Source organism: Balaenoptera physalus (genome assembly GCF_965194825.1).
Source record: "Balaenoptera physalus genome assembly, chromosome: 5".
Taxonomy (NCBI): Eukaryota; Metazoa; Chordata; class Mammalia; order Artiodactyla; family Balaenopteridae; genus Balaenoptera; species Balaenoptera physalus.
In genome coordinates, this window is record NC_138884.1 from 36988168 (window position 1) to 37014269 (window position 26102).

General features: G+C 38.2%; 1 protein-coding gene across 4 annotated transcripts in view; it reads left to right on the top strand.

Annotated features, from left to right (window-relative positions):
- Positions 1-26102, top strand: part of FHIP1A (FHF complex subunit HOOK interacting protein 1A) — a 264110-nt gene that overhangs the window by 126454 nt on the left and 111554 nt on the right. The window contains exon 1 of one of the 4 annotated variants that reach the window (XM_082463306.1): positions 10157-12520. The exons of the other annotated variants lie outside the window; for them this stretch is intronic. The gene's annotated coding sequence lies outside the window, so the exon portion shown is untranslated. Of the gene's footprint in view, positions 1-10156; positions 12521-26102 lie in introns of those variants that run through there. 4 annotated transcript variants of the gene reach the window in all.

A 26102-nucleotide genomic window follows, 5' to 3' on the forward strand; every position in this document is an offset into this window, starting at 1 on the left:
CTTGCCTTGGGCCGTTAACCTCTCTGTGCCTCAGATTTCTCATCTATAAATTGGGCATAATGATGGTCCTTCCTACCTAGAAGTGCGAAGTGTGAGTTGTGTGTGTGTCTGACACATAGTAAGAATTCAGCAAAAGGGTGAACTACTAATGTATTATGCTCATGCAGTCTAAAATGCCCTTTTAATAATTATGCTAGTACTTATATAATGCTTACTATGTGTCAGGCACTGTCCTAAAGCCCTTACTTACGTGAATTTGTTTAATCCTCACAAGAACTCTATGAAGTAAGAACTGATACAAGTCCCATCTTATAGATGAGAAAACTGAGGTTGAGAGAGTTTGAGTGACTTGCTTAAACTCGCACAATTGGTAAGTGGCAGGGCTAGGATTTGAACCTGGGAAATCTAGCTCTAGAATCAGTGCTCTTAAGCACTATTCTATAAACCTAAATTCTACTTGTGAACCCCCTCCAGGAATCTCTTCGGCTGCATAGCTTGTAGTGATGCCTCTCTCTCTGAATTCCTAATGCATGTATCCAGCAGAATAAGTTCATAATTGCTTAAGCCCTCATTGTTTTATATTTTTCAGTCCTGTATATGTATGAAAAATTCCTTTGATTACAAAGTTAATTACATGCTAAAATGGAGAATCTGGACTATGGAAACATCAAAGAAGGAAATAAAATACACCTGGAGATAACTACTATACATGTTATCTGTCCTCCTAGTGTTATTTATAAATATTATACATATACACATGACAATATAGGACATAAATACACATTATATATAATTATGGTCATGCCATGTATATAATTTTTGTATCCTGCTTTTCTGGCTTCACATTATAGTGTAAGCATTTGCCTGTGTCATTAAATATTATTTTAAGTCACCATTATAATGAGTTCAAACAACTTAATTGTTTAGTTAACTTGTCTATGGTGGACATATTGTTTACTTCCAATTTTTAAATGACTAATAAACATTTCTACAATTAGATGGGTCATGGCTTTTTTTTTTTTAAATTTATTTATTTACTTTTGGCTGCATTGGGTGTTCATTGGGTTGTGCGGGCTTCTCATTGCGGTGGCTTCTCTTGTTGTGGAGCATGGGCTCTAGGCTCGAGGGCTTTATTTAGTAGTTGTGGCTCTCGGGCTCTAGAACACAGGCTCAGTTGTAGCATACGGGCTTAGTTGCTCCCCGGCATGTGGGATCTTCCCGGATCAGGACTCGAACCTGTGTCCCCCGCATTAGCAGGCGGATTCTTAACCACTGCATCACCCGGGAAGCCCGGTCATGGCTTTAAAAAAAAGATTTCTGGTCTGTATGCAAAATTGCCTTTCAAAGATTGCACCAATTTATTACTTCCACTGTAATAAAACAGTGTTTTATTGAAACTCCACGTGTTTCACTGTCCTTGTTGACTAACTTGTTCACTGTTCTTATTACCAATAATGTTTTGATTAGTAATTGCTAATGTGGTAGATGATCTAGGGCAAGGGTTATGGTTCAAGTTGCAGTGAACACAAAGCACTTTTAGTAACAAGCACATGGTGTTCCATGAATATTTGCTTGGTTTTTCAGTAGGGATGTGATGGGCTTTGTAGAACTCTAGGATTTAGGAACTGGAGGACACTGTCCATTTAATATAGCCCCGTGTTTTGAAGATAAGGAAAGTGAGACACAGAGAGGTCAAGTAACCCGTCTAAGTTCTTACAACTGGTTAGGAGCAGAACGAGTATTAGATTTCTGGTTTTCAAACTCATTGATTTTTCACTATGTCACAGGGTTTTTCATTTACCTTAATTATTCATCGAACATCCTTCCATCTGGCTTCCCTGACATGGCTGACCAAACTAGGGGGTAGTGCTTGTGACCATAGAACAAAGTAATCAATGCTTGCCACTCTTTGGGACTAAGGTAAAGGATTCTGATTAACCTCATCAGGCAGTCCAGCTTTGTCACCATTTAATTCCTCCTTTCCCCACTTAGAACTTCTCAGGTGCCAATGTTTAACTCAGATAAAATGGGAGGGATGTGAAGATGGGCATCTGAAATGTGGCCTCTCCCTGACAGAGGCCTCAGACTCCATGAGGTTGTTTAGAGTGCTTTGTGCCTGGAAACAGGTTTCCTTAAGGGTTATGGGCTGTGTGGTAGTTGCAATGTCTGGCTGCATGGCCTTTCTCTTCTTCCATGGTGTGGAGAAAAGCTACAGTGCGGAGCTAACCCACAGAAGCTGGCTCAGCCTGACTGCACCTTGCCCCGGAAAACGGTCCTGGGAACCTTCATCTTTTTTTTTTTTTTTAAAAACAACTTTTTTTCTTTATTAAATGCTTTATGATAACATTACTGAAACACTGTATTTACATATGTTTTTGCATTCTTTCTGAGTGACAAACAGCATAACAAAATTGCCCTCATTCTCAATACAGACTGTCAAGACTGGAGTCTAGTTTTCACACTGACTAGAGGTTAGCAAGGATTGTGGCTAGACTCCCCAGTTATGCCATGGCTTTTATGTATGTCAGTCTTAGTATTCAGGGATTAAACCACCCAACTAGCCCACAAGAACACTGCACTCTCGTCTACTGCTTCTGCTTCTGGGTGTTTGTTTTTATAAACTACTTTATTGAGGTATGATTGACATACAAAAAGCTGTACATATTTAATATATACAACTTGATGAGTCTGGAGATAAGTTTACATCCATGAAACCCTCACCACAGTCTAAGCCATAAGTATATCCATCAGCTCTTAACATTTCTTCCTGCCCTCTTTATTATTTTGTGATAAGAGTACAACATAAGATCTACACTCTTAGCAAATTTTAAAATATACAGTATAGTGTTATTAAGTACAGGCACTTTGCTACACAGTAGATCTCTAGGACTTATTCATCTTGCACAAAAGAAACTTTGTATCCTTCAACTCAGACTTCCCCATTTCCCCCATCCCCGGCCCCTGGTAATCACCATTCTTCTCTCTGCTTCTGTGAGTCACATTTTTAAGTTTTAGGTAAGTGGTATCATGTAGTATTTGTCCTCCGGAGTCTGGCTTATTTTACTTAGCATAATGTCCTCTAGGTTCATTCATGTTGCAAATGGCAGGATTTCCTTCTATTTTTAAGGCTGAATAATATTCCACTATGTGTATTTACCACATTTTTAAAATCCATTCATCCATCTATGGACACATTAGGTTATTTCTCTTTTTTTTTTTTTAACATCTTTATTGAAGTATAATTGCCTTACAATGGTGTGTTAGCTTCTGCTTTATAACAAAGTGAATCAGTTATACATATACAATATGTTCCCATTTCTCTTCCCTCTTGCATCTCCCTCCCTCCCACCCTCCCCATCCCACCCCTCTAGGTGGTCACAAAGCACCGAGCTGATCTCCCTGTGCTATGCGGCTGCTTCCCACTAGTTATCTATTTTACATTTGGTAGTGTATATATGTCCATGGCACTCTCTTACCCTGTCACATCTCACCCCACCCCCTCCCCATATCCTCAAGTCCATTCTATAGTAGGTCTGTGTCTTTATTCCCGTCTTGCCACTAGGTTCTTCATGGCCTTTTTTTTTTTTTTTTTTTCGCTTAGATTCCGTATATATGTGTTAGCATACTGTTTTTGTTTTTCTCTTTCTGACTTACTTCACTCTGTATGACAGACTCTAACTCCATCCACCTCATTACAAATACCTCCATTTCATTTCTTTTTATGGCTGAGTAATATTCCATTGTATATATGTGCCACATCTTCTTTATCCATTCATCTGTCGATGGACATTTAGGTTGCTTCCATGTCCTGGCTATTGTAAATAGAGCTGCAATGAACATTTTGGTACATGACTCTTTTTGACCTATGGTTTTCTCAGGGTATATGCCCAGTATTGGGATTGCTGGGTCGTATGGTAGTTCTATTTGTAGTTTTTTAAGGAACCTCCATACTGTTCTCCATAGTGGCTGTATCAATTTACATTCCCACCAACAGTGCAAGAGTGTTCCCTTTCCTCCACACCCTCTCCAGCATTTATTGTTTCTAGATTTTTTGATGATGGCCATTCTGACCGGTGTGAGATGATATCTCATTGTAATTTTGATTTGCATTTCTCTAATGATTAATGATGTTGAGCATTCTTTCATGTGTCTGTAGGCCATCTGTATATCTTCTTTGGAGAAATGTCTATTTAGGTCTTCGGCCCATTTTTGGATTGGGTCGTTCGTTTTTTTGTTATTGAGCTGCATGAGCTGCTTGTAAATCTTGGAGATTAATCCTTTGTCAGTTGCTTCATTTGCAAATATTTTCTCCCATTCTGATGGTTGTCTTTTGGTCTTGTTTATGGTTTCCTTTGCTGTGCAAAAGCTTTTAAGTTTCATTAGGTCCCATTTGTTTATTTGTGTTCTTATTTCCATTTCTCTGGGAGCTGGGTCAAAAAGAATCTTGCTGTGATGTATGTCATAGAGTGTTCTGCCTATGTTTTCCTCTAAGAGTTTGATAGTGTCTGCCCTTACACTTAGGTCTTTAATCCATTTTGAGTTTATTTTTGTGCATGGTGTCAGGGAGTGTTCTAATTTCATACTTTTACATGTACCTGTCCGATTTTCCCAGCACCACTTATTGAAGAGGCTGTCTTTTCTCCACTGTATATGCTTGCCTCCTTTATCGAAGATAAGGTGACTGTATGTGTGTGGGTTTATCTCTGGGCTTTCTATCCTGTTCCGTTGATCTATATTTCTGTTTTTGTGCCAGTACCAAACTGTCTTGATTACTGAAGCTTTGTAATATAGTCTGAAGTCAGGGAGCCTGATTCCCCCAGCTCCATTTTTCGTTCTCAAGATTGCTTTGGCTATTCGGGGTCTTTTGTGTTTCCATACAGATTGTGAAATTTTTTGTTCTAGTTCTGTGAAAAATGCCAGTGGTAGTTTGATAGGGATTGCATTGAATCTGTAGATTGCTTTGGGTAGTAGAGTCATTTTCACAATGTTGATTCTTCCAATCCAGGAACATGGTATATCTCTCCATCTATTTGTATCATCTTTAATTTCTTTCATCAGTGTCTTATAATTTTCTGCATACAGGTCTTTTGTCTCCTTAGGTAGGTTTATTCCTAGATATTTTATTCTTTTTGTTGCAATGGTAAATGGGAGTGTTTTCTTAATTTCACTTTCAGATTTTTCGTCATTAGTGTATAGAAATGCAAGAGATTTCTGTGCATTAATTTTGTATCCTGCTACTTTACCAAATTCATTGATTAGCTCTAGGAGTTTTCTGGTAGCATCTTTAGTATTCTCTATGTATAGTATCATGTCATCTGCAAACAGTGACAGCTTTTCTTCTTCTTTTCCGATTTGGATTCCTTTTATTTCTTTTTCTTCTCTGATTGCTGTGGCTAACACTTCCAAAACTATGTTGAATAATAGTGGTGAGAGTGGGCAACCTTGTCTTGTTCCTGATCTTAGTGGAAATGGTTTCAGTTTTTCACCATTGAGGACAATGTTGGCTGTGGGTTTGTCATATATGGCCTTTATTATGTTGAGGAAAGTTCCCTCTATGCCTACTTTCTGCAGGGCTTTTATCATAAATGGGTGTTGAATTTTGTCAAAAGCTTTCTCTGCATCTATTGAGATGATCATATGGTTTTTCTCCTTCAATTTGTTAATATGATGTATCACATTGATTGATTTGCGTATATTGAAGAATCCTTGCATTCCTGGGATAAACCCCACTTGATCTTGGTGTATGATCCTTTTAATGTGCTGTTGGATTCTGTTTGCTAGTATTTTGTTGAGGATTTTTGCATCTATGTTCATCAGTGATATTGGCCTGTAGTTTTCTTTCTTTGTGACATCTTTGTCTGGTTTTGGTATCAGGGTGATGGTGGCCTCATAGAATGAGTTGGGGAGTGTTCCTCCCTCTGCAATATTTTGGAAGAGTTTGAGAAGGATAGGTGTTAGCTCTTCTCTAAATGTTTGATAGAATTCACCTGTGAAGCCATCTGGTCCTGGGCTTTTGTTTGTTGGAAGGTTTTTAATCACACTTTCAATTTCAGTGCTTGTGATTGGTCTGTTCATATTTTCTATTTCTTCCTGGTTCAGTCTCGGCAGTTTGTGCATTTCTAAGAATCTGTCCATTTCTTGCAGGTTGTCCATTTTATTGGCATAGAGTTGCTTGTAGTAATCTCTCATGATCTTTTGTATTTCTGCAGTGTCAGTGGTTACTTCTCCTTTTTCATTTCTAATTCTATTGATCTGAGTCTTCTCCCTTTTTCTCTTGATGAGTCTGGCTAATGGTTTATCAATTTTGTTTATCTTCTCAAAGAACCAGCTTTTAGTTTCATTGATTTTTGCTATTGTTTCCTTCATTTCTTTTTCATTTATTTCTGACCTGATCTTTATAATTTCTTTCCTTCTGCTGACTTTGGAGTTTTTTTGTTCTTCTTTCTCTAATTGCTTTAGGTGCAAGGTTAGGTTGTTTATTCGAGATGTTTCCTGTTTCTTGAGGTAGGCTTGTCTTGCTATCAACTTCCCTCTTAGCACTGCTTTTGCTGCGTCCCATAGGTTTTGGGTCGTCGTATCTCCATTGTCATTTGTTTCTAGGTATTTTTTGATTTCCCCTTTGATTTCTTCAGTAATCACTTCGTTATTAACCTTCATCTTAATGCAGCTTTTGTTCTGCAGGTTCAGCAGTGTGGAAGTCCTCACTGCCCTCACTCTTTTTGTATTTGTCTTAAGAGCACTTGGTTTCCCAGGAAGTCTGGGTAGCGTGTATTACTCTCTCTGTATATCGATATAGTGGGATGAAAAGTAAATGCAATGAAGTTTTGCAGTTCAAATCTTTTTTTTTTTAATTTGATATTGTGATGATTAAGCTAGAAAAAGGTTAGCAGCTTCAAGGCTGGAAACACATGTTAAATACTTATCTTTATTGCCAATAAGATTGACTAAAATTACCAAGGCAAAATGTTTTCTTTCTTAGAAAGTCTCAGAATAACCTCCCTTTATCACCCTGTCCTTAACAAAGAACAAAGGATGTTATCAACACATTACAAGAATTATCTTGATAGATTCTAATTTTCCCATAAAAGTAATCAAAAAAGAAACCTGCTTTGATAGCCTCTCGCCTCTGGGGAAAGGTGTTAATGCTATTTGATGTGCTTTTGGATGAGAAGCTCAGAAAAGGAACTTTTAAAAGATGACCATGTCCCATTTATTTTTTAGGGATATATTATGGTTTTTTAAACATCGTGGAAATGACAGTAAAAGTGGGCTTAAATTTTTGGCACAATCCACCGTCCTCCCTTTTACTTGTTCATTCACTTACTCATTAGTTAATTCACTCAACAAAGATTTCTTACAGGCCTACTGTGTGACACGTACTGTGTAAGGCATTGGGGATATAGCAATGAACAAAATGTAGACTTTGCTTTCATGGAATTTATAAGCGTCTTGTGGGCAAAAAGTCAAGTCTTTCTGGGAAGACTTCCTAGTAGTGGAGCCATGTAAGCTGAGACCCGAGGAGTGAGAAGAAATCTGAAGATGGTGCCTACTATGGATAGATCTGGAGGTGCCTTGGGAAGGTGGAGCTACATGTACAATATGTTGAAGAAGGGGACCGTGGAAATATTCAGGTTTAATTACAGAGTCTTCATCTCAGAAACAAAAACCGTTTGCTATTATTTTTAGAACTTAAACATTGTTTCTCCACATGACCAGGCCTCATTAGCGGGGGGGTGGGGGGGTTGGGGGTGGAGGGGGTGAGGGGTGGAGGGGGTGGGGTGGGGGGGAGATTCGAAGGCTTGGGTTACAATCGCAAAGGCATTCTTTTTGGTTCCCTCTGCATCCCCTCCGGCAGCTCCAGCTCCTCTGTGCCTTGCCAGTTGTTCCTGTAGTTTGAAAACTGCGTGGAGATTCTTTCCTCTAGGTTGATTAGAGTGGATTATTTTGACTCAGAAACCAGGAGAAAATAATCGTGACATGCTTTTGTGCAGTGGTGCCATAGATGGGCTGTATCTTGTCCCCTGGAGTGTTGTCATAAGGGACTGAAGGCCATTGGATGCATCATACATTGTGTGAGAAGTGGCAGAAGTACCTGCAGACCCAGTGCTGGAGACGTATTAGAAAGAAGGGCTGCTGAAACAGGATGCACTTCTCTACTTTTGTGTGAAGATAGCAGCGCTCAGAGAAAAGCCGCCTGTTGGAGCAGAGCGTGGACTCACAGAAAGAAAAACTAAAGTTCAAGGTCACCTAGTCAATGTTCTTTGAACTTTCTTAGACATTTTTTTTTTCTCCCAACAAAGTCTTCTATGGAAATCTAGAATATAAATCTGATAAAAGCAATGAATTGACACCTTAGAGAGTTTTAATATTCATTATTTTTAAATGCCTGAAGCAATGCTTTTCCCTAAAGCTCTTGGGTTCTGACAGGCACAGCCTGAAAAAGAGCTAATAGTAATAGCTCACTTTTATTAGTGTTTGCAATGAGAGACACTGTGCTGAGCCCTGCTTGCAGTTTCACATCTAATCTCCCCTGCAGCCCTGTGAGGTAGGCACGGTGTTGATCATCTCTGTATTACAGATGAGGCTTTAGGTTTAGAGAGGCTTAATCTCCTGCCCAAGGTCACATGGCTAGTAAGCAGTGGGAGTTGGATTTGAACCCAGGTGTCCGTGACTGACCAGCCAAAGCCCTTAATCGTTGATCTAGTGGGATATCGGCACTGAGTGGCACAATATGTGGTCATGACCTTACTGAGATCACATTTGTGGTCAGTGCCACACTGGGATTGGGACCCAGGAATTCTGAGCCCTGGTCCAGTGGTCTTTGTGTGTATCATAGTGACAACTGCTCTGGAAACATCAGAGTCATAGTTAATAGATGAGCTAGTTTCTTGGAAACACAGTTCCCGTAAAACAAAATGTAGTTACTAGGACACACGTCCTTCTTTTCATGTAGCTTAAGAATAGTTTTTTTTGAAAGGGAGATGAACATGTGTTAAAGTAGAGGGGGAAAAAAATCTCTCCTTCCTTCTGTCTCCTCCCTTGCTCTTTTTGCTGTAATTAGACAACTTGAAAAACCTTTCAAAAGGGTTTATTTTTGAAATGAAAAAGTTAGTAGCTAGGTTAATTTATTTTTCTTATTCTTCAGGCTGTTTATGTGTGTATGTGTGTATGTATGTATGTATTTAAAATTACCTAGATTACCTACCAGCCTAACATAAGGGATAAATGTTTTTAAAATGGTAATCTCAGCACTTAGAGCAAAAGCCACTTTTTGTGTTAATTCTTAATATTGGTTTGGGAATCATTTAGAACTATAAAAGGCTGAATATTGGAAAATGTTGATTTAAATAACCGAAGCCGCCTTGGTATTGTTTTTGTTAGTTTACCTATCAAAAGTGATGTCCGTTCTCTGTTTGAAGGCTTGTAACATTTTAAAGCATCTTTATTTTGTAAAAGTCTTTTTGTCTAAGTGTCTTTGTTGTAGTTGACTGATGGTGGTGGTGTGCACTGCAGGGCCTCCTGGGACGCAGACTCTGAGATGGTGGAGTTTGTTGGGTGTGCTCCTTGAATCTACACCTGTGGGGAGAGAAGGAGGCGGCTCTGGGCAGAGAGAGGTGGCGGAAGGAAGGGTGCTGTGAAGTCTCCACAAAGGCCGGGGCTGCCCCTGCAGAGCTGTCCTGACTTGGGAGCCAGGGAGTTGCACCCTCTCTTAGTCCAGGCATGGATGTGGGCTGCCTTCAAGGGGAGGGTGTAATCTTGGCAAAGTGGCTGTCTTCAGCAGAGGACGATTTCTGGAGAGGGCTGACAGCCAGCGGCCCTCCTAGCAGCTGGGAGAACACAGCTCTCCATCCTGGAGAGACTGGTGGATGTCACAGCCATCGAGTACAGTGCCGTTAACTCTTCAAATTCAGTAAAAGGGTAGGGGAGGCTGGAGAGAAGCTCGTCAGATAATCTTTGTGTGATGAATATGGTTTTAAGGTAGATGGGTAGTTGTACAAGATGTAATCTGTTAGCAAATCCAGTTTTCCCTTCTCTCTGTGTGTGTGTGTGTGTAAGAAAGTTTGATACATAAGCCTGTAAAAATAGAACCACTTTAAAAATACAATTTACCTAATTCATGGTGTGATTTATTCTAGTATTAAATCCCCAATCTGGCTAAGTCACAGATCCTTCAAGTGCTCACAGAGGAATGTGCTTTGTATTATAATTGTCCGAGGAAAAGGCTGGGACCATGCTGCATGGGGAAGATGAGCACAGTCTACAGAAGTTTTATAAAACCAGGAGCCAAATTGCAGAGTCTAATCCACAGGGGGGATTTCATGTAAGGATTAATGACCTGAATTTTCATTGAAAATATTGCATGGTTTTATATTTCATAAACAATTATGGAAAAACACATGCAGTTACATTTTAATTTGCTAATTTAAATTGTATACAAAAAGTTACCATAGATATCCAACTGAATTTATGAGCTATTCCTTGCAATATTGATCAGTATATACCATGTGAAAAGGAAAACACAAAACGTATTTGGAATCAGCATTTTGGGTAATGCATCTTTCAATAGCTGTTAACATATCCCCTCTCTTAGAACTAAAGTGATGAATCTGGATATAGTAAATGGCTCATGTTTAGTGGTTTTTCTTTCTTTTTACTGGTAGGATAATCAGTTTTGTTAATCTTTCTAACGGGCATTAGAATTACTAACCAGTGGGACTTTGTTTGCATAGCTAGACCTTGTGTAAGCAGGGAAATGTCACAGCATCTCCAGGGACTGAAACCCCAAGCTTTCTGGACTCTTAGATACACTGCAGTGGTAGCCATGACTAGCTGAGTAGTGGTTTCAGCTTCTTCAAGCCATCGTTTTGCCTCATCCCAAACTTTTAACCTCCCTAAAGGTTGGATTTGTGATAGGTACAAGTTCCATGACACTGTTCTGTGGACGTTATGGTAAAACAAATAAGCAAATGGAGATATTTCATTAGGAGCTGGAATGCAGGGAATCACATCATATTTTTAAAATCCACACCACACTTCTCATTTGCTTAGGTGACTTCCTTCCTTGTCACCTCAGATATATTCCTATACTATCATGATATCAGCAAAGGAGCCCGTCCTTGGTGAAGCCCTTCCTCATTCCCTCTCCTGACCACGGCTGCAAGTGGACTCCTCCTCTCTCCCATCCAGTCTTCCCAGTCCTCCCAATTCTCCTGACTCTGCCTCTTGTTAATGTCACTATTCACTTTTCTCTAAGCTTGTTTCTTCATCTGTAAAATGAGTATGACAGTCCCTACCTCATGGGGTGGTTGTGAGAATTAAATAGTTAAATGTGGTGCCCGGCACAGAGTAAGTGCCCAATAGATGGCACCCCTTGCCACTGGTGGCTATTACCGTTACTTGCCAAGACAAACATCACCCCACAGTGAGCTGCTTATTCCCTGAGGCCTGGGACTGGATCTTACTCACATGCTCTACACTGCACATCTTGGGCAGTGGATGAGTACTTCTTGAATCACCCGTGAATAACATCAGATGCCATCTCTACCCTCAAGGAGACCAGAGTCTGGTTCTGAAATAACTGCAACACAAAGCAGAAACTACATCACCATAGGGAGATATAATTAAACTAAGAGGTTTAGAGCAGAAAGATGTGAATAAGACAGGTTTAAGGCAGGTGCTTAGTAGGTGTTCAGCATAATGCTTTTGATCCTGGCAACCAAAGGTTTTGGGATGCTGAAAGTTTTTGCTAGATTATACTGGGCATGTTATATTTCTGCTCTGAATTCTACTCCTCAATTTTTAATGACAACTTGTTCTTTGAACTGTACATGTGACAGGGATGGACAGAGTGCTTTTTTTTTTAGCCCAAGCAGGTGGAATTAGATCTGAGGGCATCTGTTCAGTGCATCCAGGTCTTTTTGACACTTTTGCAACCATTTACTATACGTATCTGTCATTGTTTACGCTGGGTGTGCTGTTATGCTGAGCATATGCTAACTTCATAGGCTTGGTTGTAGTTAGTGTGTAGATAATTTGAACATTTTGCTTTCTTTAAAATTTTCATTATGTAGTTATTCTATTTAATGGCTTTGAAAGGATTCTTTCTCCAGAGAGAGAGCCAAACTAGAATTAATTATTTTTAATCACATATTTTGGGGCTGGCATGTTCTGTCTTCCCCCACCTCAGTCATATCAGCTAGATTTAGGAGAGAAATCACAGGGGGGCTCTGTTCAGACAGTTACTTGTTTGATTCTCCCAGCGGTACTGGTTCTTTGATCTTCTACTAGCGTAGCTCCTCTGATCTTTTATTCTGTGAGGTGTTTGTCTCTGTATGATGGATGTTTCACTGACCCAAGTAAATGGAAGAAAATTTTCTCCAACTTTAAATGTATTGCTTTCCTTATTCTTTCAAGAAACACACTTTTCTTAAGTGTAAGAACATTTTAGAGGTGTTTGGCATCAAATCAACAGAATTGTGGCCTTTAATGGAATCTGAAGCACTGACAGGTGGTTTGATTGGTGAGAATCCATTTTTCTTTCTTTCTCCTTGACCTTACTCCTGTCACACAAGAAGGAAACACCCCTCCTCCTCCTCCTCTTATTTCTTTGAAACAAGAGTATCTGATTTCATTGAATTTTGGACTTTGGTTCTTATTGTCACTTTCCTTTTCCCCCTGAAGGAGAGGAAAAACTCTGAACTTTGTACAGAGTACATTAAATTATGAGGAAAATAGTCTGGAGTTAAACAAGATGATCTGAGCTCTTGGAACTGAATCTAAGCATTGCCGTGATGTCGTAGATAGTCTAACCATGACTCACAAGCATATTAGTCATTTTGATACACCGTTGATTTGACTAATTACCCTGAAGGCTGGCTGGCAGGCAGACTGAATTGCTCAAGTCAGCTAGTAATTTTGATCAAATCAACGAGTAATTATAGTTTTGTGCCGGCAACAAATATAGAATCCTGATTTTGTTAGACCGAAGAAGATGTTATTGTGATATAATCATATACAGTATTTAATTCTAGCATTAGAGCGGTCCTTTACCTTTTTTCTGACTTCAGGGCTTAAGTTCTCAGAACACTTGATAGAAAAATGTTGTGGCAACTTTTTAGAGAGACTCATTTTATTCTCTCAATAATCAATACATAAACGTGGGGAAGATTCTCTGGTGCTAAGGTATATACATATATTCTAAATGTACTTTAATAATAATAAGCCTATTTTTATAAGCCCTCAGAACTAAATATGGTCCTATTTAAAGCTCAAAATTCTCACAGAAAGATTTCTCACAGAAAGAACCTAGACATGAACAATTCATATGGCAGAGCCAGAAGTTAGTGCTACTAATTTCCCTATCAGTTTATTAGAGGAATACTAATATTTGCATGACCAGGTCCACCTGAAACCGAAATCCTCATATTTGTTTGGTTCCCATTGGATAATCATCCTTTTCCTCACTTTTGAGAAATCTTTCTCCAGGGTATGATGTTTATTACTGAATTGCTAATTGGGAATGTTTGTATGCTATATTTATGGGTGTAAATCTAAAATATTTTAGAAACCTCTGTTTCTTAATGGAAAAATATCTGTCTTTAATTTACTTGAGTTGTCTCCTGGATGGTTTACCTATATTAGATTCCTTTTCTATGAAAACAGGAAATATAATTTACCTGGAAGTCAGTGCAGATTTGCTGTGTAATTAATGTTTGTGAAGCTCCTCCAGGGTAGTTATTCTGAAGAAAGCGCCAGTGTTGTGTGGTAACTTCATCTACTGTATATATCCTTGACCCTCCCCCCTCCCCCCAAAAAAAATCAGGAAGAGAAAGAGAGGACAGTAATTTAAAAGGTTTGGATACTTCTGAGTTTATTCTTGGGGAACTGCAGCTGTGTATACCTGCTGGTTCCTTGCTTGGTCCCAGTTTCTACCCGCCTCTCATGGTGTGAGTTATCACACTGTGCCGAAAGTAATTCTTACAGTCGAAGGTACACATTATTGTTTGTACAACCCGACGCCAAATGCCTGCTGCTTTGTTGGATACTCAACCATTTGTCCAATTTAATGAGAAAAAGTATGTTGATTTCCAACAAGCACCTTGCTAAGGGGTGTTCAGGAGTGTTTTTATGTCTTGCTTTATATACTGACATTAGAACCTAATCTCCAGATAGGTTCTATTCCAATAGTATAGAGTCAGATTATCAATTTTTGGTAATCCTGCAGGGCATAGCATGGGAGTGAATTATTATGCATATATATTAATATTATATAACATCATTCTTGCAAAAAAAAGGAACTGACCAAATTTCCTCTTTTGCTTTCATACCCTCTTCACAACTTCTTTGATTTTAAGTGGTTGATTGGCTCTAAAGTGCAGGATGCTTTTCAGGGGAAAGTAGGAACCCTTGTCTACTCTTCTTGCTCCTAGTTTTCTACCGGAAGCACCAACTCTGGGGAGAAATAGTGCCAATGCAGAATTTACCTGAAGGAAAACTGAAGTTTAAAACACTGTCTTTGATTTTCTTTTCTTGCTTTTGCTTTCTCTTTCTTTCCCCTCCATACAAAATACATGGATACCCCCATGTTAATTTAGTGGAGAAGAGTTTTAATTAAAGAAGTATAGATAGCCTGAAACCATTCAAGTCTGTGCCAGTCACTCTAGAGGCAAGTGTATGTAAATTGAAGCAGAGTATGGGAGAGTTGCGATCTACTCAGTTGCTTCTGGAGGCCTATAGATAAATTAATGCCTCCCTCTCCATGAGGACAGCCTCTCTGCAAGTCTGCTCACGAGGCTGGCAGCCATCCAGTCAATAAGCCACCCTTGTTGCAACAGAGGAACTGCTTAATATAAGGTGTTGCAGTTTTTACTTGTATTTCTTGGAAAGGCGTCCCAGTAAGCCGAAATGCTGGACCCCCAAGCAGAAATTAGAGCCTTCATTACCCTCTGTTAATTGCGAATGACACATGGCTTTTCTATTGTGAAGTCTCTGAAAAGGTAGCAACTAATGATTAGCATTTACATCTGTGTGCAGAGCTAGATATATGTGTGCGTGCACGTGCACATGCCCACACATGGACATGTGTGAAACTCCATGCATGAGAGGGAGGGAGTGGTGAAGCAGTGCTTCATTCAGGGGTAACCAATCTCTTACCAGGTTCCATTTCAGCATTCCACAAAATGATGCTTGTGGCAAAATGAGACTTCAGAACAGTGAGATCTGCCATTAATGAGTACAACATTTTTAAAGAGAAAGAGAAAGTTTAAGCAACTTATTTACAGGTGCATAATGATCTTTGATTTTCAGGGCAAATGATAGTTTGAAAGGCTTTGTATAAGTAGAAAGAAATCCTTTAAAAAAGCCAAATAATTTTAAAAGGTTATAGTGAATAGTGGTGACACTGCTCAAGTGTAACTACAGCAAATTGCAGTGCTGAAGGTTTCTTGGGTATGAGACATCTTCATAGTGAGCTATATATACTCTGACTGATTTTGATTTTCTTAAAAAGAGGTTCTTAAAAATTACTGAGAAACTCGCAGACCCCTGGAAAGGGGCTCGTGGAACCCTAGGGTTCCTCTGACTACTTTTGGAGTATTATTGCACAATAATAATTAAAATAAGCATTTTAAAAAAAAGTGGTCCTTAAAAATAAGAATTCTTACGCTGAGTTCTTTACGCTTCCGTAACATGTCATTTTCATCCATGTTTATTCCATTGGAAGTTAACAATTTATATGCTACAAATCGAGTTGGGTTCCCTTTGTGTGTTTTCTGTTTAATACTCTTCAGACATTTTGTGGTCAATGTAATTGATTCAAATAGCATATTACGTTAATGTACTCTTTTATCCCTACTCATACCCACCAGGCTATATAATCATTGTGCAGGCTTCTTCCTTTCCCAGAGAGTTGGAGACTTCAAGTCCACTGTAATTGCTACACTTAAGCTGGACTTAGGTACTTTCCTTTTGTTCGGATGTTCTTTTGCTTTTATTTTGTTAATTAGAAAATGTTTTCACTAAGTAGTACATAATCATGGTACCAAATTCAAAAAGTGAAGAAGGGCACACAGTGAAAAGCAAGTCTCCCTCCCTCCCTGTCCCAGCCATCCAGTGCCCCTGTGCTGAGGCAACCACCTCAGAGTACTTGGGTATCTTCACAGAGAAGGGATATGCATTTACCAGCATATAGAGTAACACATGCCTTTTTTTTTTCTTACACAGATGATGGCATAATATACTTGCTGTTCTGTACATATCCTGGCAGCCTTTCCATATCAGTACATTCAGAGCTGCAACCTTTTTTAAAAAAATGAAAGCAATTTTTAAATTGAACTACACTTGATGTTCAACATTATATAAGTTACAGGTGTACAATATAGTGATCCACAATTTTAAAAGGCTATATTCCATTTATAGTTATTATAAAATATTGGCTATATTCCCCATGTTGTACAATATATCTTTGTAGCCTATTTTATACTTAATAGTTTATACCTCTTAATCCTCTACCCCATATTGCACCCTCCTGCCCCCTGCCCTGATTCCCTCTCCCTCCTGGCAATGAAATTAGGCCAGTGTGTCCTCTGTATCTGTGAGTCTGCTTCTTTTTTGTTATATTCATTAGTTTGGTGTATTTTTTTTAGATTCCACATATAAGTGATATAATACAGTATTAGGCTTTCTCTGACTTATTTCACTCAGCATAATACCTTCCAAGTCCATCCATGTTGCTGCAAATGGCTAAATTTCATTCTTTTTAATGGCTGAGTAGTATTCCATTGTATATACATACCACATCTTCTTTATCCATTCACATGTTGATGGACACTTAGGTTGCTTCCCTACTTTGGCAGTTTTTTAGTTGTTGAGTTGTATGAGCTGTTTATATATTTTGGATATTAACCCCTTATGGGTCATAACATTTGCACGTTTTCTCTCATTCAGTAGGTTGTCTTTTCATTTTGTTGCTAGTTTTCTTTGCTGTGCAAAAGCTTTTAAGCTTAATTAGGTCCCACTTGTTTATTTTTGCTTTTACTTCCTTTGCTTTAGGAGGCAGATCCCCAAAAATATTGCTACGGTTTATGTCAAAGAGTGTTCTGCCTATGTTTTCCTCTAGGAGTTTTATGGTTTCCAGTCTTACATTTAGGTCTATAATCCACTTTGAGTTTATTTTTGTATATGGTATTAGAGAATGTTCTAATTTCCTTCTTTTACATGTAGCTGTCCAGTGTTCCCAGCACCACTTATTGAAGAGACTGTATTCTTGCCTACTTTGTCATAGATTAATTGACCATAAGTGCGTGGGTTTATTTCTGGGCTTTCTATCCTGTTCCATTGATCTATGTGTCTGTTTTTGTGCCAGTACACATACTGTTTTGATTATTGTAGTTTTGTAGTGTAGTTTTGAAGTCAGGGAGTGGAATTCCTCCAGCTCCATTCTTCTTTCTCAAGATTGTTTTGGCTATTCAGGGTCTTTTGTGTTTCCACAAAATTTTTAAAATTATTTGTTCTAGTTCTGTGAAAAATGCTGCCGGTATTTTGATAGGGATTGCGTTGAATCTGTAGATTGCCTTAAGTACTATGGTCAATTTTTTGAAATATTTTTTTATACAACACGTTCTTATTAGTTATCCATTGTATACATATTAGTGTATATATGTCAATCCCAATCTCCCAATTCATCACACCCTCACCACCCCCACCCCCCCGCTGCTTTCCCCCCTTGGTGTCCATACGTTTGCTCTCTACATCTGTGTCTCAATTTCTGCCCAGCAAATCAGTTCATCTGTACCATTTTTCTAGGTTCCACGTATATGCTTTAATATATGATATTTGTTTTTCTCTTTCTGACTTACTTCACTCTGTATGACAGGCTCTAGATTCATCCACGTCTCTACAGATGACCCAGTTTCATTCCTTTTTATGACTGAGTAATAGTCCACTGTATATATGTACCACATCTTCTTTATCCATTCGTCTGTCGATGGGCATTTAGGTTGCTTCCATGACCTGGCTATTGTAACTAGTGCTGCAGTGAACATTGGGGTGCATGTGTCTTTTTGAATTATTTTTTTTTCTGGGTATATGCCCAGTAGTGGGATTGCTGGATCATATGGTAATTCTATTTTTAGTTTTTTAAGGAACCTCCATACTGTTCTCCATAGTGGCTCTATCAATTTACATTCCCACCAACAGTGCAAGAGGGTTCCCTTTTCTCCACACCCTCTCCAGCATTTGTTGTTTGTAGATTTTCTGATGATGCCCATTCTAACTGGTGTGAGGTGATACCTCATTGTAGTTTTGATTTGCATTTCGCTAATAATTACTGATGTTGAGCAGCTTTTCAAGTGCTTCTTGGCCATCTGTATGTCTTCTTTGGAGAAATATCTATTTAAGTCTTCTGCCCATTTTTTAATTGGGTTGTTTGTTTTTTAATATTGAGCTGCATGAGCTGTTTATATATTTTGGAGACTAATCCTTTGTCTATTGATTCGTTTGCAAATATTTTCTCCCATTCTGAGGGATATTTTTTTGTCTTGTTTGTAGTTTCCTTTGCTTTGCAAAAGCTTTGAAGTTTCATTAGGTCCCATTTGTTTATTTTTCTTTTTATTTCCATTACTCTAGGAGATGGATCAAAAAAGATCTGGCTGTGATTTATGTCAAAGAGTGTTCTTCCTATGTTTTCCTCTAAGAGTTTTATAGTGTCCAGTCTTACATTTAGGTCTCGAATCCATTTTGAGTTTATTTTTGTGTATGGTGTTAGGGAGTGTTCTAATTTCATTCTTTTACATGTAGCTGTCCAGTTTTCCAAGCACCACTTATTGAAGAGACTGCCTTTTCTCCATTGTATATCCTTGCCTACTTTGTTATAGATTAGTTGACCATAGGTGCGTGGGTTTATCTCTGGGCTTTCTATCCTGTTGCATTGATCTATATCTCTGTTTTTGTGCCAGTACCATATTGTCTTGATTACTGTAGCTTTGTAGTATAGTCTGAAGTCAAGGAGTCTGATTCCTCCAGCTCCATTTTTTTCCCTCAACACTGCTTTGGCTATTCGGGGTCTTTTGTGGCTCCATACAGATGTTAAGATATTTTGTTCTACTTCTGTAAAAAAATGCCATTAGTAATTTGATAGGGATTGCATTGAATCTGTAGATTGCTTTGGGCAGTATAGTCATTTTCACAATATTGACTCTTCCAATCCAAGAACATGGTATATCTCTCCATCTGTTTGTATCATTTTTAATTTCTTTCCTCAGTGTCTTATTGTTTTCTGCATACAGGTCTTTTGTCTCCCTAGGTAGGTTTATTCCTAGGTATTTTATTATTTTTGTTGCAGTGGTAAATGGGAGTGTTTCCTTAATTTCTCTTTCATATTTTTCATCATTAGTGTATAGGAATGCAAGAGATTTCTGTTCATTAATTTTGTATCCTGCAACTTTACCAAATTCATTGATTCGCTCTAATAGTTTTCTGGTGGCATCTTTAGGATTCTCTATGTATAATATCATGTCATCTGCAAACAGTGACAGTTTTACTTCTTCTTTTCCAGTTTGTATTCCTTTTATTCCTTTTTCTTCTCTGATTGCCATGGCTAGGACTTCCAAAACTTTGTTGAATAACAGTGGTGAGAGTGGACATCCTTGTCTTGTTCCTGATCTGAGAGGAAATGCTTTCAGTTTTTCACCATTGAGAATGATGTTTGCTATGAGTTTGTCGTATGTGGCCTTTATTATGTTGAGGTAGGTTCCCTCTATGCCCACTTTCTGGAGAGTTTTTATCATGAATGGGTGTTGAATTTTGTCAAAAGCTTTTTCTGCATCTATTGAGACGATCATATGGTTCTTCTACTTCAATTTGTTAATATGGTGTATCACGTTAATTGATTTGCATAAATTGAAGAATCCTTTTGTCCCTGGGATAAATCCCACTTGATCATGGTGTATGATCCTTTTAATGTGTTGTTGGATTCTGTTTGCTAGTATTTTGTTGAGGATTTTTGCATCAATATTCATCAGTGATATTAGTCTGTAATTTTCTTTTTTTGTAGTATTTTTGTCTGGTTTTGGTATCAGGGTGATGGTGGCCTCACAGAATGAGTTTGGGAGTGTTCCTTCCTCTGCAATTTTTTGGAAGAGTTTGAGAAGGATGGATGTTAGCTCTTCTCTAAATGTTTGATAGAATTCACCTGTGAAGCCATCTGGTCCTGTCCTTTTGTTTGTTGGAAGATTTTTAATCAAAGTTTCAATTTCATTACTTGTGATTGGTCTGTTCATATTTTCTGTTTCTTCCTGGTTCAGTCTTGGAAGGTTATAACTTTCTAAGAATTTGTCCCTTTCTTCCAGGTTGTCCATTTTATTGGCATACAGTTGCTTATAATGGTCTCTTAGTATGCTTTGTATTTCTGCAATGTCTGTTGTAACTTCTTTTCATTTCTAATTTTATTGATTTGAGTCCTCTCCCTCTTTTTCTTGATGAGTCTGGCTAATAGTTTATCAATTTTGTTTATCTTCTCAAAGAACCAGCTTTTAGTTTTCTTGATCTTTGCTATCGTTTCCCTCATTTCTTTTTCATTTATTTCTGATCTGATCTTTATGATTTCTTTCCTTCTGCTAACTTTGGGGGGTTTTTGTTCTTCTTTCTCTAATTGCTTTAGTGTGAGGTTAGGTTGTTTATTTGAGAAGTTTCTTGTTTCTTGAGGTAGGATTGTATTGCAATAACCTCCTTCTTAGAATGCTTTTGCTGCATCCCGTAGGTTTTGGATCGTCGTGTTTTCACTGTCATTTGTTTCTAGGTATTTTTTGATTTCCTCTTTGATTTCTTCAGTGATCTCTTGGTTATTTAGTAACGTATTGTTTAGCCTCCATGTGTCTGTGTTTTTTACGTTTTTTTCCATGTAATTGATTTCTAATCTTATAGCGTTGTGGTCAGAAAAGATGCTTGATATGATTTCAATTTTCTTAAATTTACTGAGGCTTGATTTGTGACCCATGATGTGATCTATGCTGGAGAACGTTCCATGCGCAGTTGAGAAGAAAGTGTAATCTGCTGTTTTTGGATGGAATGTCCTATAGATATCAGTTAAATCTATCTGGTCTATTGTGTCATTTAAAGCTTCTGTTTCCTTATTTATGTTCATTTTGGATGATCTGTCCATTGGTGTAAGTGAGGTGTAGAAGTCCCCCACTATTATTGTGTTACTGTCGATTTCCTCTTTTATAGCTGTTAGCAGTTGCCTTATGTACTGAGGTGCTCCTATGTTGTGTGCATATATATTTATAATTGTTATATCTTCTTCTTGGATTGATTCTTTGATCATTGTGTAGTGTCCTTCCTTGTCTCTTGTAACATTCTTTATTTCAAAGTCCATTTTATCTGATATGAGTATAGCTACTCCAGCTTTCTTTTGATTTCCATTTGCATGGAATATCTTTTTCCATCCCCTCATTTTCAGTCTGTATGTGTCCCTAGGTCTGAAGTGGGTCTCTTGTAGACAGCATATATATGGGTCTTGTTTTCGTATCCATTCACCGAGCCTGTGTATTTCGGTTCGAACATTTAATCCATTCACATTTAAGGTAATTATCGATATGTATGTTCCTATGACCATTTTCTTAATTGTTTTGGGTTTGTTTTTGTAGGTCCTTTTCTTCTCTTGTGTTTCCCACTTAGAGAAGTTCCTTTAGCATTTGTTGTAGAGCTGGTTTGGTGGTGCTGAATTCTCTTAGCTTTTGCCTTTCTGTAAAGCTTTTGATTTCTCCATCGAATCTGAATGAGATCCTTGCTGGGTAGAGTAATCTTGGTTGTAGGTTCTTCCCTTTCATTACTTTAAATATGTCATGCCACTCCCTTCTGGTTTGTAGAGTTTCTGCTGAGAAATCAGCTGTTAACCTAATGAGAGTTCCCTTGTATGTTGTCTGTCGTTTTTCCCTTGCTGCTTTCAATAATTTTTGTTTGTCTTTAAATTTTGCCAATTTGATTACTATGTGTGTCGGCGCGTTTCTCCTTGGGTTTATCCTGTATGGGACTCTCTGCACTTCCTGGACTTGGGTGGCTATTTCCTTTCCCATGTTAGGGAAGTTTTTGACTATAATCTCTTCAAATATTTTCTGTGGTCCTTTCTCTCTGTCTTCTCCGTCTGGGACCCCTATAATGTGAATGTTATTACGTTTAATGTTGTCCCAGAGGTCTCTTAGGCTGTCTTCCTTTCTTTTCATTCTTTTTTCTTTATTCTGTTCCGCAGCAGTGAATTCCACCATTCTGTCCTCTACGTCACTTATCTGTTCTTCTGCCTCAGTTATTCTGCTATTGATTCCTTCTAGTGTAGTTTTCATTTCAGTTATTGTATTGTTCATCTCTGTTTGTTTGTTCTTTAATTCTTCTAGGTCTTTGTTAAACATTTCTTGCATCTTCTCGATCTTTGCCTCCATTCTTTTTCCGAGGTCCTGGATCATCTTCACTATCAATATTCTGAATTCTTTTTCTGGAAGGTTGCCTATCTCAATTTCATTTAGTTGTTTTTCTGGAAGGTTGCCTATCTCCACTTCATTTAGTTGGTTTTCTGGGGTTTTATCTTGTTTCTTCGTCTGAGACATAGCCCTCTGCCTTTTCATCTTGTCTATCCTTCTGTGAATGTGGCTTTTGTTTCACAGGCTGCAAGACTGTAGTTCTTCTTGTTTTTTTGTCTGCCCTCTGGTGGATGAGGCTGTCTAAGAGGCTTGAGCAAGTTTCCTGATGGGAGGGACTGGTGGTGGATAGAGCTGGCTGTTGCTCTGGTGGGCAGAGCTCAGTAAAACTTTAATCCGCTTGCCTGCTGATGGGTGGGGCTGGGTTCCCTCCCTGTTGGTTGTTTGGCCTGAGGTGAGCCAACACTGGAGCCTACCGGGCTCTTTGGTGGGACTAATGGTGGACTCTGGGAGGGCTCACGCCAAGGAGTACTTCCCAGATCTTCCGCTGCCAGTGTCCTCTTCCTCACAGTGAGACACAGCCACCCCCCACCTCCGTAGGAGACCCTCCAACACTAGCAGGTCACTGCTCCTTCCCCTGGGTCATGATGCACACACTGCTTTGTGCCTGCCCTCCAAGAGTGGAGTCTCTGTTTCCCCCAGTCCTGTCAAAGTCCTGTAATCAATTCCCACTAGGCTTCAAAGTCTGATTCTCTAGGAATTCCTCCTCCCATTGCCGGACCCCCAGGTTGGGAAGCCTGACGTGGGGCTCAGAACCTTTACTCCAGTGGGTGGACTTCTGTGGTATAAGTGTTCTCCAATTTGTGTGTCACCCACGCAGCAGGTATGGGATTTGATTTTATTGTGATTGTGCCCCTCCTACCATCTTACTTTGCCTTCTCCTTTGTTTTTGGATGTGGGGTATCTTTTTTGGTGAGCTCCAGTGTCTTCCTATCGATGATTGTTCAGCAGTTAGTTGTGATTTTGGTGCTCTCGCAAGAGGGAGTGAGCACACGTCCTTCTACTCCGCCATCATGAACCAATCTGACTATGGTCATTGTAACAGTATTAATTCTTACAATCCAAGAACATGATATATCTTTCCATCTATTAGTGTTGTCTTCAGCTTCTTTCATCAGTGTCTTATAGTTTTATGAATACAGGTCTTATAACTCCTTAGGTAGGTTTATTACTAGGTATTTTACTCTTTTTGATGCAATGGTAAATGGGATTGTTTCCTTAATTTTTCTCTTTCTGATATTTCATCGTTATTGTGTAAAAATGCAACAGATTTCTGTATATTAATTTTGTATTCTGAAACTTTACCAAATTGATGAGCTCTAATAGTTTTCTGGTGGCTTCTTTAGGATTTTCTGTTTATAGTATCATGTCATATGCAAACAGTGACAGTTTGCATATGACATGTTTCCTTTCCAATTTGGATTCCTTTTATTTCTTTTCATTCCCTGTTTGCTATGGCTAGGACTTCCAAAACTATGTTGAGTAAAAGTGGTGAGACTGGGCATCCTTTTCTTATTCCTGATCTTAGAGGAAATGCTTTCAGCTTTCACCATTGAGTATGATGTTACCTGTGGGTTTGTCATATATGGCTTTTATTATGTTGATGAATGTTCCTTCTTAACCCACTTTCTGGAGAGTTTTTTTTATCATAAATGGATTTTAAATTTTGTCAGAAGCTTTTTCTGCATCTGTTGAGATGATCGTATGGTTTTTATTCTTTAATTTGTTAATGTATCACGTTGATTGATTTGCAGATATTGAAAAATCCTTGTATCCGTAGGATAAATCCCACTTAGTCATGATGTATGATCCTCTTACTGTATTGTTGGATTTGGTGTGCTAATATTTTGCTGAGGATTTTTGCATCTGTGTTCATCAATGATATTAACCTGTAATCCTTTTTGTGTGTGTGATTCTTTGTCTGTTTTTGGTATCAGGGTGGTACCTCATAGAATGAGTTCAGAAGTGTTCCTCTGCAATTTTTTGGAAGAGTTTCAGAAGGATAGGTATTAGCTCTTCTCTAAATGTTTTGTAGAACTCACCTGTAAAGCCATCTGGTTGTGGACTTTTGTTTGTTGGGAGTTTTTAAATGACTGATTCAGTTTCGTTACTGTAAATTAGTCTGTTCATATTTTTCTTCCTTCCTGGTTCTGTCTTGGGAGATTGTACCTTTCTAAGAATTTGTCCGTTTGTTCTAGGTTATCCATTTCATTGGCTTATAGTTGCTTGTAGTAGTATCTTATGAACCTTTGTATTTCTGCGGTGTAAGTTGTAATTTCTCCTTTTTTCATTTCTAATTTTATTGATTTGAGTTCTCTCCCCTTTTTTCTTGATGATTCTGGCTAAAGGTTAATCAATTTTCTTTATCTTCTCAAAGAATCAACATTTAGTTTTATTGTTCTTTGCTATGTTTTCTTTGTTTCTATTTCATTTATTTTTGGTCTGATCTTTATGATTTCTTTCCTTCTACTAACTTTGGAATTTGTTTGTTCTTTTTTATCAAGTCCTGTTAGGTGTAAGGTTAGGTTGTTTGAGATTTTTCTTGTTTCCTGAGGTAAGCTTGTATCTCTGTAAACTTCCCTCTTAGAACTGCTTTTGCTATGTCCCAAAGGTTTTGGATTGTTGTGTTTTCATTTTAATTTGCCTCTAGGTATTGTTTGATTTCTTCTTTGATTTCTTCAGTGATTTATTTGTTTTTTAGTAGCATATTGTTTAGGCTTCATGTGTTCATGTTTTTTGCAGTATTTTTCTTGTAGTTGATTTTTAGTCTCTTAGTGTTCTGGTCAGAAAAGATGCTTGATATGATTTCAGTTTTAAATTTATTGAGAGTTGTTTTGTGCCTAGCATGTGATGTATCCTGGAGAGTTTTTCATGTGCACTTGAAAAGAATGTGTATTCTGCTGCTTTCAGATGGAATAGTTTATATATATATGTCAATTAATGTGTCATTTAAGGCCAGTGTTTCCTCACTGATTTTCTGTCTGGATGATCTTTCCATTGATGTAAGTGGCGTGTTAAAGTCCCCTACTATTATTGTGTTACTGTCAATTTCTCCTTTTATGTCTGTTAATATTTGCCTTATATATTGAGGTTGGTTGCGTGTATATTTACAATTTTTATATCTTCTTCTTGGATTGATCCCTTGAACATTATGTAGTGTCTTTCTTTGTCTCTTATTACAGTCTTTATGCTAAAGTCTATTTTGTCTGATATAAGTATTGCTACTTGGCTTTCTTTTGATTTCCATTTGTATGGAATATCTTTCTTCTATACTCTCACTTTCAGTCTGCGTGTGTCTTTAAATCTGAAGTGAGTCTCCTGTAGGCAGCATATATAGGGTTCTTGTTTGTTTATCCATTCAGCCACTCTCTTTTGATTGGAGCATTTAGTTCATTTACATATATGGTAATTTTCAATATGTCTGTTCTTGTTGCCATTTTGTTAATTGTTTTGTACCTCTTCCCCCACCCCCCCTTTCTTCTTCTTTTGTTCTCTTCTCTTGTGATTTGATGACTGTCTTTAGTGTCATGTTGGATTCCTTTTTCTATTCTGTGTGTATATCTATTAGAGATTTTTGGTTTGTTGTTACCATGTGGTTTTTATATAGAAATCTCTTGGGCTTCCCTGGTGGCGCAG